This window comes from Mobula hypostoma, chromosome 2, assembly GCF_963921235.1.
Source record: "Mobula hypostoma chromosome 2, sMobHyp1.1, whole genome shotgun sequence".
Taxonomy (NCBI): domain Eukaryota; kingdom Metazoa; phylum Chordata; class Chondrichthyes; order Myliobatiformes; family Myliobatidae; genus Mobula; species Mobula hypostoma.
In genome coordinates, this window is record NC_086098.1 from 201,666,181 (window position 1) to 201,679,247 (window position 13,067).

At 37.5% G+C, this 13,067-nt stretch overlaps 1 protein-coding gene across 8 annotated transcripts in view; it reads left to right on the forward strand.

Annotated features, from left to right (window-relative positions):
- LOC134342810 (extracellular sulfatase Sulf-2-like) overlaps nt 1-13,067 on the forward strand; it is a 352,386-nt gene that overhangs the window by 111,756 nt on the left and 227,563 nt on the right. For 4 of the 8 annotated variants that reach the window (XM_063041403.1, XM_063041402.1, XM_063041410.1 and 1 more), the window contains exon 3: nt 930-1,038. The exons of 1 other annotated variant lie outside the window; for it this stretch is intronic. The gene's annotated coding sequence lies outside the window, so the exon portion shown is untranslated. Of the gene's footprint in view, nt 1-929; nt 1,039-5,139; nt 5,184-6,424; nt 6,448-13,067 lie in introns of those variants that run through there. 3 more of the 8 variants (XM_063041404.1, XM_063041405.1, XM_063041409.1) reach the window with 2 other exon arrangements.

A 13,067-nucleotide genomic window follows, 5' to 3' on the forward strand; every position in this document is an offset into this window, starting at 1 on the left:
TTGGGAATCTCTGTTCCAGCCTAGAGGTGGTAACAACCTATCTTAGTGGCAGCGCTGATGATGAAGTGTTGAACGGCTGTTGCTTTGGTTCCATCCCAACTCAGTAGCGGCTAGCCTATGACTTTGACCTGCAGCTGAATGTCAGATATCTAACATGCAAGACGACATCAGTCGTAGACACCAGAGTTCAAAACAACCTGCAGAGTTTCACAGCAGTGAACACAGGGACTGCTTCAGTGGAACTGGCAGTAGTTCCCATGGAGTACAATTGCTGGAGAACATGGTCCTTTCTTCAACCCTTGCCATGCCATTGGTGGCTTTGCTGTTGCTCTCAGACAGTATGCCTGCATAATACAACCTCACCTCCAGAGCTGAGATGGTGCAGTCTGCACCCAAGCTGTTCGATGTCATCAAGGCCAGCTGCAATTTTCTACACTGAAATTCAACACATTTCTATGAGCCAAGCTTCAAACACTAGATGAGTGAATATTAGCACAGAGAAGAAAGGGAATGCACAATGATGATTAACTGAATTATATAGGCATTTAGAAGTTTAATGTTTCTTTTATTTTGATTTTAATTGTGATGGAAAAGAGATTCAGTGCAGACTGCAGATGAATGGTAAATTAAGCTGTGGTTAAATACATCACTTTCAGGCAATTTATGAACATCCCTAACCAAAACGAGGTGCTTGGACTGCCTCTTTCCTCCTTCTGGCCCCTGAGGTTCTCCCTGTACAGCTGATCTTGAGGTTGTTCCCTCATGACACCAATACTAAATTATACCACAGGACATATTTCATATACAGTGTCTGCAAAGGAATATATGTGCCAATGGGACCCTATCCCAAGGTTGAAGACTGAAATCTTAGCAAAGCTGTATTCTTTCTCTTCAAGCACAATAATCTAATAGATTCCCCTGTTTTGCAGTTACAGGTAAACTGGGTGGGTCATCAAAATCTCAGAAGGGTGCTTCATTCCGCATTCAGCAAATTCTTTCCAAATAGACTGCGCCCATTGGACTACAGAAAATTTCCAGGTAATGCAATTTTGCCAATGGAATAGAATCGATCTTATGTAATTTGTTTTTCTATGCCCTTGATCTAGTGTAAAGATGGGGTATTTGTTTACAATTATTATTCAAGATAGGAAGTAAGTTTTGAAATAAATCTTCCATTTTTAAAGATTAATCTGATTATAATATCATCATGAGTGAAAATTATGCTCTGGAGAATGGTCAATTTTTTTAGACTATAATAGTATTATGGATGTAAATGTTCATAATTATTGATAGATGGAACAGCAAATCCATCTACTGAAATGCAAAAAATTATTATTTATTTACTTGTGCATTTTTGATGCTTAAGTGAGTTATTGATTATTCCAATAATTTAGATTATTTGTTAAAAAATAATTTAGTTCGTATTTATCTGAGTTGCCATTGATTCTTAACAAAGAGAATTCCTTGCTGTTGCTGGGAGAAAAATTGTATTTATTTCTTCAGAACTGCTGTCAGTGAAGGAACTAATGTGTAATCTATGAAATAGTGTAATTTTTTACTGAAACTTACTTCTTTATCATTTTATGGTATTGATATTTCCAAGTCATAGAGCAGTAAAGCACAAAAATCGTTCCTTCAGCTCACCATGTTCATAACTATCCTCAAATAGGCATCTAACCAATTCCCATTTATTTACACTTGGTCCATAACCTTCTATGTCTTAGGAATTCAAGTGCTCATCCAGAAGTTTATTAATTGCTGTGACAGTATCTGCCATCTCTGCCTTCTCAAGCAATGTATTCCTGATGCAATCATCCTGAAGCTTCATTCCTTTTTCCCCTCAGATATCATCTAACCCTGTTACTTCTCATCTCAAACTTTTGCCCTTTGTTTTATGTATCTCTTTTATAGGAATTATTTCTCAATGCCCACCCTATCTATACCCCTCATAGGTTTGTACACTTCTACACTGCTACAACCACAAGAACATGATATAATGGAACTGAACAGGAAGAAGAGCAAAACAGAGTGAAAGCTAAATAAAAAACTAATTAAGTGATATCAAAGAAAACAGAGCTGCAGCAGAATGTGCACAATAGAACTCCTGAGAAACAAATCTAATGGTCAATAAAGGTTGTACAACTGAATCTTTTTGGAGCACTCACTGTTATTTCCCTGCGCGAGGATATGAAATTTCTGCATACATTGCTATCACACAATTCTTGCACTACTTCGGATATTTCCATAGCCTTGGATGCGGCCCAGTCCATTTGTCACTGTTCACTTAATTGAAAATTGGATTGCCCAGTTGCTGGTTATACCTTTTCAATTCCAACTTACTGTGGCCAGAAATGAAGCAGCAATTCAGTCCTTACAGTTAAAGGTAAGTAAGAAAAAAGGAAAAAAGAGGATAGGAAAAGATTCCAATCTAGATATTGTTATATTCCCCCATCTGTGTTGTGTGGCAATATGTGAAGGAAACTGGCTAAATTTTACAGTATTAAATTTCAGTGTATTAGTTACAGAACCAAACTAAGTTGGCATAAACAGGAATAAAAACTGAAGAGGATGCTGCATGATATAAACCATACAGCAATCAAAGGAGACCACAAACTGGAAATAGAAGTACTGTATATAAAATATTCTTCACTCTGTACCTATGTTTCAGATAGAGTCTACACATTAGGCTCTATCTGCAGCATTAAGCTTTGACCATGAGCCAAACCTTTCGTTTGAGCAGGGCAAAAAAAACCAAGAAAATTGAGAGGTGTTCTCATCACAATGATACAATACTCCAAGTCATTATACTTACAAACACTGCTTACGAATATTTATATTTTGTTTATGGTCTTGCCTTGAATATTTATTATTTTATAGTTGAGGTGTACTTGCCAATTCTGTAAGTAATTGATCACCTTACAAATGAGTCTATGTGGCATGAAATTCCAATATAATGATTTCAACAAACTTGTAACAATGATAAGCACAAAACTCAAAGGAACAGATCTTCAGTTTCCCACTAGGTATTCTGCCAACCTTTCAAACTCAACACTGATATCAATTATATCAAAGACTGACATTTTCTAATTTTGTTTCAGATTTCCAGCATTTTGTTCATGTTTTTCTGTAACACTAACATCCCATTTGGACCTGAACTAGGCATTCAGCTTCTTTGTACAACTGCTTTCCCATTCTTTATGAAGACGAAACAAGAAAACCCACAATAAAACCAAGTTAGAAAATTTGCTGATCTCTGCTTCACTTCACAACATGAGAACACTGAGCTCAATAGTTTTGATCAAACACACTTGCGTCAACAACCAAAACTTTTCTTTATGTAATCACATAAAAATACTGAGAATGCCCCCTTAGATCATTAAACTCTCTTTACTGATTTCAACAAAATGTTTTCTGATGGAACACTTCCATTCTCCTTCAGATCAGAACATGATTTTCAGATGCATTTTCATATTGATGACCTGAATTAGAGAGTTGCAGAAAGGTTAGAACATTGAAAATGGCTATTCAGACCATCAAATTTGTTCCAGATATAATAAGCAAGATTCTGGAGGATCGATCTCCACAGACCAGGCAACATCTGTGGAGGGAAATGAACAGTTGATACTTCAGGTTGAGGCCCTTCACTGGACTAGAATAGAGGGAAGATAGCCAGTATAATAAAAGTGAAGGGATGGAGCAAGGGCTTAGCAAGAGGTAGGTGGGGTGATAGTCAAATGGAGGAGATGATAGGCTGGGAACTTATAGGGAGAGGGCTGTGGCTGATGGAATTTGATAGGAGAGGAAGGTAGAGAATGGAATTAATTAAGGAAGGGAGGATGTGAGATAGGAACACTAGAGGGAGGGGTGAAACTAGTGGAAGGGAAATAAACAGGGTGATGGGGGCTGGGTTAAGTATAAGAGCAACTGGGTAGATCAGGAGGAGAGAGTAAAGGGACAGAAGGGGAGCAGCTTACCTGAAATTGGAGAATATTTTTTCTCTTCTGAAAACCATAATTGCACCTGGTTGCATTACTTTATCACGCCTTAAAACTTATACCTGGCAGCATATTCTTGATCCTAACCACACAATGGTGCACAAAAAAAAATCAGTTTATGTCGCTCCTTTTGACCCAATAGAACAAACTAAGATTCGCCACATGAAAATAATAATTTGTTCAACATTATGTTTAGATAAACATCCTGGCATCGAATCTTGCCATAAATATTTCTATTTCACCATAATTTCTCTCTCTTTATCCAATGAAAATTATCCATCTGTTTAAGTTCCTCCCTGTGCTTTGTTTGGCACATTGTGTGACAACCTTTCTGTTTCTTTAGCATTTGTCTGTGTTACGAGGCTAAGTTGCTAGTTCGACGCTCAACCCAGCATGATTGGAAAGCATGCAAGGAGCCGGCCAGATTCAAATCCAGGACCACCCACCCTGAAGTCCATCCATCTATACCACCACTACACCACCTCCCAGCATCCATCCGTTTGCACATAGTGATTTTTTTTTTACTTTTTAATCACTTCAGTTGAATTTCCCTTTAACTTGTACTTGTTTAGAATAAAAATACAAAATACAACCTACAAATCCTATTGTGAGAGCTGAGATCTTTGAATTGCTCATTTCATGTACAGCTCTTCTTTGAACCATTTTCAGAGCTTCTGTTATTCAGTACATTAAATACCCTAAAACTGAGCACAATTTTATAGATAAAGTCTTGTGCAAAACAAGCGGATAATTAAGAAGGCAGGTGGTATCTTGGCCTTCAGTGCAAGAAAACTTCATAACGGAGATTACGGATATCTTACTTCAGTTACACAGGCTACAAACATAGATTACACATGAAATATTGTATGCGGTTCTGCTCTTTCTGCTTAAGGAAATACTTGCTGTGAAGGAAATACAACAAAGATTCTCCAGATTGAATCTGAAACATACAGTATATTCTATGATGGGAAAAGAAGCAAACTTGGTCTATAATCTTTAATATCTAAAATAATTAAGATTAATTGCATTGAAATGTACAAAATTAGGCAGGGTGATATTAGCAAAGATATTATCTCTGGCTGGGGTGTTTAGAACCAAGGGACAGTCAAACAAAATTGAGATGAAAAGAAATTTCTTCACCTAGGGTATTGAATCTTGGGAATTCACCACACAAGAGGACTCTGAAGGGTGAGTATAGTCAGAAAAAACATAACCCCTTGTCAATCTTATGCATGTTTCATTGTAATCACTCCGGATGCTTCTAAACACTAGAGATTATAGGTCCACCCTACTTCATCTCTCCTCATTGTATCTGTTGGAACTTTGCTGTATTTAATTCATTATATTCCTTCAATCATTTTTTGTACTTTAATAGAATATGGGATCAGTGCAGAAAAATGAAGCTGGATTAAAGTTCAGCCATGATTTTATTGAATGATAGGTTTGGCATGATGGGCCAAATGGCACAGTTTTTTTTTCTTGCTATCTCTGTGTGCTCTTTATAGTATTTTTTTTTCTGTTTTATGTTGAATTGCTCTCACTGTACTGTTTGTCTTTGCAATACCTGCTTACACTGGTTGGGCATTGTCTGAGATGTATCCACTGAAATGTCTTTGTCCCTTTTCTGCATGTTGAAATACATTGCTGTACCAAGAAAGCATGCTTGGCTTTGACCACAACTATATTTATTTATTTAAACTTGGTATCAACAGCCAGATTCCGGTGTATTCCTGAATTGCTTCTGGATCAGGTTGTGGACTCTTTGTTCAAGTGTTCTGATGGTTTGTGTCTTTTCTGACCTTGCCACCAGCTCTTTTTAGCAGGGAATTTATTGATTGCAAAGAGAGACTAATCAATTAATTATCTGTTGGCTAAAAGGAAAAAAGCACCAAGACCTTCCACCTAACATTTGAATAGCAGTATTAATGTGAGCATATGCCTTTGTTTTAAAAACTCACATTTAATACTTTATACACTGAAAAGTGTTCAGTCCAAATCACCTGAAATACAATCCAATGAATTTCACAGATGCAATGTTGCTTTTAAAACAACAGGCAACATGAGTTTAGGAACAGCATATAGTTAATTTCGCCATCAGACAGTTCTGCATATTTGTTCAGTAGTTCTTTCCTGTGGCTGCATGCACTTAAATCATCGACTTAACCATGTTGAAAATCCACATGCTTCTCAGCATCACTGACTGTATCTATGCAATTATCTTGCAGTTGTCAGAGAAAGGATATATGCTTTAATATAGTTGGTTCTGTAAATATTCCCCATAACTTACAGGTGCTTCCCAGGGATGAAGGTACTATTTATCTTTCTGATGGGTTCCTGCACTACTTGTGCCAATAAAACTACTGTATGCAACCAAGATGAATTTAAATATGTCACACGCTACATCCTGCAAATAAAAATCGTCCATCACCACACCCCATCTGCTCAAGATCAGGTAGGAACCTGTCAGGAAGCCATTAAATGAAGACAGCTGTTTACTTCGTCTGATCCTATGCTGTTTTCAGCATCTGAGCAGTCACTCATCAATAAGGTAGTGGCATTCTTAATAGACCTGACTTGCATACTTAAAGTCATAGGGTTTTGATTTGCTCTTTATTAATAACAATAATGACTAACCCATCAGGTCAAACCTGCTGGAGGGGAATGTAGGAGCCATGTATCCATTCTTATCTGCTTTGTATTCTGTGTTGCACATTTATTACATTTTTTATGCTAATTAATGCTAAGTGGAGGCATGGTAAGAGCGAGGGGAATAAATTATGTATTCTTGCTTATTCTGCTGCAAATTTAAATTGGGGCTGGCAGAGGTAATATCTTTGCTGACCAATTAATATCACTTCAAGATTGTATGCCTGCTAATTGAGAATAAAGGATGGAAATAAGGAATTCAACTCTTTGGAACAATCATTTCATTGGAGCTGAATGTATGTTATGCAAGTATAACAACCCAGTGGTGGTCACAGGCTAGTGGCAATCGTTTTGATTTTGGATTAGTTTTGCTACAACAGGGAAGTATGGGTGAGAAAATTCCCTAAGAGGGCAAATATGAATTTGCTGGGCTTTTCAAGGAAATCTCTGATCTTCTGTGATTTATCCACTCCCACATATTCTATCACCCGCTATCTTGTGATTTTAGTGTGATCATATGTTATGTCACATATATAACATATGTGCTCCAGGTAATTCCACCTAGGGACTCCCACACCACATAAAGTGTGTTACATGATGATTCTGATCTCCCATTGCTGAATGTCCACTTATACCCACTCAGGTGTTCAGATCAGCCAGAATGATAGGAATGTTTGACATCTGATCTATTACAATTAAAACCGCCTTCACTCTTCATAAGTTATTGGTTTACATCTTGCTCGAGAATCTTTGCGAAATTCTGTGAATGATTTCAATACATGGCTGATATCTTTTACTGAAAATTATAGTTTAGTTTCACAATATAAACAGTGAGTTACTTATCCACTTCAGATTAAACCACAGAAGGCCATTTTGCAATTTCAAAAAAAAAATTATAATGCTAGAACGTATGTACTGGCTTTGGAGACAGTCGAAAATAAATCTTTTCACAGAGGGTCATGAATCTCTGGCATTCTTCCACATCACTCCCACCTCCTGAGGGTTGTGGCTGTCAGATTACTGAGGGGAGGGTTTAAAGAGTGGGTAAATAATATTTTTTTAAAGATAATTAAGAGCTATGTGGAACTTGTACAAGTGTGGAGAAGAGGTCTGTTGCAGCTCAACTTGATCGTCTGCTCTTATATTCATTCTTCCTTGTATTCTAGGAACAAATTCAGATTACTACGAATATGTTTACAATTGTTGCTAAATTTAAACAGAACCAAAATATATGCTGCTTAGTGTGTCTAGCAAAATAATTGTAAAAAAGACAGTAGGTTTCAGGTTCAAGCTGTTTGTTACATCAGAACTGATGGCGAACTTCAGAAAGGGTAGAACGAGGGAACACAAACCAATGCTTGTAGAGGGATCAGAAGTGGAGAGAGTGAGCAATTTCATGTTGCTGGGTGTCAAGATCACTGAGGACCTGACCTGGTTCCAACATATTGATGCAGCTATAAAGAAGGCAAGACAGCAGCTATACTTCATTTGGAGTTTGAGGCAATTTGGTTTGTCACCTAAAACACTCGTAAACTTCTACAGAAGTACTGTGGAGAGCATTCTCACAGGCTGCATCGCTGTCTTGTATGGAGGTGGGGGGAGCTATTGCACAGGATTGAAATAAGCTACAGAAAGTTCCAGAATTAGTCAGCTCTATCTTAGGTAGCCTCCATAGTATCCAAGACATCTTTGAAGAATGGTACCTCAGAAAGGCGAAGTTCATTATTAAGAACACACATCACCCAGGACATGCCCTCTTTGATTGTTACCATCAGGAAGCAGGTACAGAAGCCTGAAGGCACACACGCAGCAGTTCAGGAACAGCTTCTTTCCCTGTGCCATACAATTCAAAAATGGACATTGAACCCTTAAACACCACCTCACTTTTTTACAATTTCTGTTTATGTACTATTTTTAATTTAACTATTTAATGTACATAGATATACTAACTGTAATTCATTTACTTTTTTTTCTATGTTATCATGTATTGCATTGTACCGCTGCCACTAAGATAACAAACTTCACGACATATGCTGGTGACATTAAACCTAATTCTGACTCTGATTCTCTTGAAAATGTTACACTGATTCTCTACTTGGTTAGAGGTTAAAATGTGTATTAACTAAGCACTCTGCACTGCATCATTCCCATAGATAGAAACATAAAGACACACAGAAACTGACAAAAAAAAAATCAGAAAATGTTAATAATAGTTATATAGGTATAAATTGTTATGCATAACTTCAGATGCAATTGTGATACAAACCTTAATTGTTAACTCAAAATACACTACTAACTTCAAATATATTTTAAAAGAGTATAGTAACCACAGGTAGGCTAAATTCTTGACAGTAGGCTACATGGCAGATTTCACAGAAAATGTATTTTGTGTTTATTGGCATGCTCCACTAAAAGGAGCTCACACATCAGGAATGCAGTTTATACACAAAATTGCAGGTTACAGTATGGCTGAGACATTATCTAAGTTAAAATTATGAGAAAACATTGCGTGAGGTTAGGAGTGGTAGTGTTTGGATTTCACTACTGGTGGCAGTGTTGACTTAATCTGGACTGGTGACAGCAAATTCTACTTTCTCCTTTAAATCTTTTTGAAAGAATAAGGTTTGAACTCATCAGCCGTAAAATTTTAGACACAAGAACACCCATAGCTTAACAGTGAAACTTTATTCCAGTCTATTTCTTTCTTTAGACTGTGGGGATGATTTGACATTTCATTTCAAAAATTGAATTTTAAACTGAGCGTTAACTGAGCACTCTACACTGCATCCTTCCCAAGGAGAGAAACATAAACACACACAGAGAAACTGACAAAAGAAACCAAATATTTTAATAATTTTCTTCATAGATACTGATGTGTTTTTTCTTGGGTGGTAAAGAGTGCAAGCTAACTCATTTTGTTTAGTCAGCTTTTTGGTCATCATTATCTTGATAAAAGAGTTGAAGCTTGTTGTAGGAGCAGACACCCTCCTGATTGCCAATGAATGAGGCTACATGCTGTTTTGATAGCCAATATTTGAAGTAATACTACCTATTCCATATCCTGTCCCCATCAGTCACCAGCAGAATGCAAATTATTGACCAGGATATCTTCAGCACTTCAAAACATACAATCTTTTCTCTGCTAACTGCCACTGTCAACATATAGCTGGATAAATGAAAAGTGTTTTGAAATACAGGGGAGATATCTCTGGAGCCTTTATCAAGATTTTACTGATCCTCTGGCAGCAATTATTCTGGGCACCTGAAAAGACGAAAAGCGTATTGCATTGTTAGGCACCTTGTTAGGAATCAACAAGGAAAATGAGCTTGACCATTGCCTCCTATGCTGCAGGGTCAATGGAGGTTGAAATGAGTTCAAGTGCAACAGTGTCGTCTGCTGCAGGGAGGAAAATCAGGTCATTTCCTTTCTCCTGAACTTTCAGGAATGCATCTTTCTTCATAACAGTTTAAAGGTTTCCAACATTGTGGTCATGAAGCTATGTACTCTTAGTCGGTAGCTCAGCCATTTGATTCATTTGACTGTGTAAGGGACTGCTTACTCCATACCATTAATGGGAATGGATATAGGGAGCCCACATGCTCCTCTATGGAAATGGAATGTATTCATTGCTTGGGCATAAAACCAGATTTCATACCACTGGACTAATTAAAATTACAATAATTATGATAAAAAATTATATTCTAATGCCAGACTTCCAACCAGGCATGCGTTAATAGTACAGCATCCATTTAGAATATGTTTTCACCCTATTATCAAATTTAACACTTTTAGCAGATTTACAGCAACATTCAGCAATTATAATTCTCTTCAGGTACTTGAAATATTAAAAGGGAAATTCAGAATTTAATCTGTGTCTTATGATATTATGACTTTTTTTCCTTGTCACTGGTAAGCGTATAGTCATGCCTTTCACTATGGTGTAGATTGTATCTCTTTAGCTTAAAATTATGAACAGGGTCTCATATTATTTGCAATAAAATGATTTCAATGATGGGAGAGACAAGGCCACATTTACCCAGTAATGATAAATGGGTAAAAAAGCAACGAATGTTAGAAATTAACATGATCATCTGGCCTTACAAATCAAGCCAAAAGTAAAACAACTTGGGCGCTATTGTTGACTCTGGGCTAACCATATTACTAACGCTGCATTTCTTCATTTAAAGAACATTGCAAGAGTTTGATTTCTTAGAACACCTCAAGATGCAGAAAAATTAATATGTGCCTTCATTTTTAGTCATTTAGACTACTGTAATGCATTGTTTTCAGGGCTGCCTAAATCGGCTGCAGTTTGTTCAAAATGTAGCAACAAGAATCTTAACTTTTAAAAAAAGAAAAGATTTGATCATTGCACTGGCTGCCTGTGTCCTTTAGAATCAATTTAAAAATACTCTTAATTGTATATAAGGCTCTGAATAATCCAGTTGCTCCATATATCTTGGAGTGTCTATCCCTTACCAGAAAACCATAAGACATAGGAGCAGATATCGGTCATTCAGCCCATCGAGTCTGCTCCACGATTCTATCATGGCTCATCCTGGATCCCACTCAACCCTCATATACCTACCATCTCGCCATATCCTTTGATGTCCTGATCGATCAGGAAACAATCAACTTCCACCTTAAATATATACACGGACTTGGCCTCCATCGCAGTTTGTGGCAGAGCATTCCACAGATTACTGTCTGGCTAAAAAAGTTCCTCCTTACCCCTGTTCTAAAGGGTATAAAAAAGGGACATCAATAATTGTCTTAGATCCGTGAATACTGGTTTGTTAGTGTTCCTAGAGCCAAGCATATAAGAACTGGTAATGTGGCCTTTTGCTTTTATGCACCAAAAACCTGAATAATCTACTGACTGGATATACACCAGGCTAGTATTGTAGAATATTTCAAAATATTTCTAAAAACATACTTTTTTACTTTGGCCTACTTATAGGATTACTTAATGCCCATTGATGTCAATTAAATTTAGATAATTCAGTATATTTGAATATCCATTATTCCATATAATGTTTGTCTTTACTTATGATTTTTAATTTTGTCTCAGTTTTATGACTATATTGATTTATTTTTACAATCTATGTAAATCATTTTGAGCCTGCATCTAAAAGTATGAGAGGTTCTATATAAATATAGCTATTAATATTATTCTTCTTATTATTCATGGAAAAATGGTACATCATCTGAGACCTGTGTGAGTGTTGAGGAACTGCAACAACTCTTGCTCCACTGCTGAGCTCCATGCAGGAAAGTAGTCAGAAAGTCACTGGTGGAGCTTGGCCTCCAAACTGAGATCTGCAAGGTGCAGAACCGCAGACAGTACACACCATTATCTCTCAGTTTCTCTCTCCACAGCTATTGCTTGATCATCTCAGTATTTTCGCAATTAGGATGTGTCTGATTATCCATGGTTACTAATTTCTGTGATAAATATCATCCAAAAATGCATTTCAAAAATCTCCAGACGTGAGAGAATTTGGTTTGGAAAGGAATATAACCCACTGCATTGGTCAACACACCAAAGGATAGTGTAGCCCCCCTGGCCAGCCTCAGGGTCGCTCGGCTCGCTGTCGTCTAGGTAAACAGCCTCGGCCCCGCCAAACTGGATAATTCGTTTGTGTGGATGTTGTGTGAGATACCCCACCCCGCCCAAATAACAGACAATACACCAGAGGCAATTAAATGATTTACAGTTTATAGATATTACTGGAACTATATAATTAAAAGAGAATAAAATATAAAAGGAAAATAAAAGGCGCCACACTTATCAAAGTTCAATCTCTTCGTGCACAAAAACCGTTGGAGCTCAAGGACCACCTTCTTCACCCTGCGACCCCCTCGGACCATCTCGACCGGCCGCCTGGGACCAACAACGGTGGTCGACCAGACGTTCCACTCGAGTCCGTCTCCGTCTCCTCGCCGAACATCCCGCTCGGGGTCCGACCCCGTTAACGGACTCACAGCACCTCGTCCATCCTCTGTCTCGCTCTCCCGCCTTCTGCCCCAAAACCCCACGCATACAGTATCTTCAATACACCAAAACCATAACAACTATCCCAATTGGTTAATAATGTATTTCTTATCACCCTCTAAACCACAACAAGCTGCTAGCGCAAACTTTCTCAGCGTTTAACACAACAAAGCCGCATTCCCCAGATTAACATAACAAAGACGCCATTTTAATTAGCCTCTGCAGTAACATAAAAATCGAAACCCCCTTACAATAGAATGGAAAAAAAATCATTCAGTTTATTAAATACTTTGATGTGCATTTAAGTCATAGTAATGGGGTCTCATGACAAAATTCTGCAAGCTCCCATATTTCCCCATTTCCTTTCGATATAGGAGGCTCTTTTGACTTATTAGATATTCACCCAGGTCACAAAGCACTCCAATTCCAA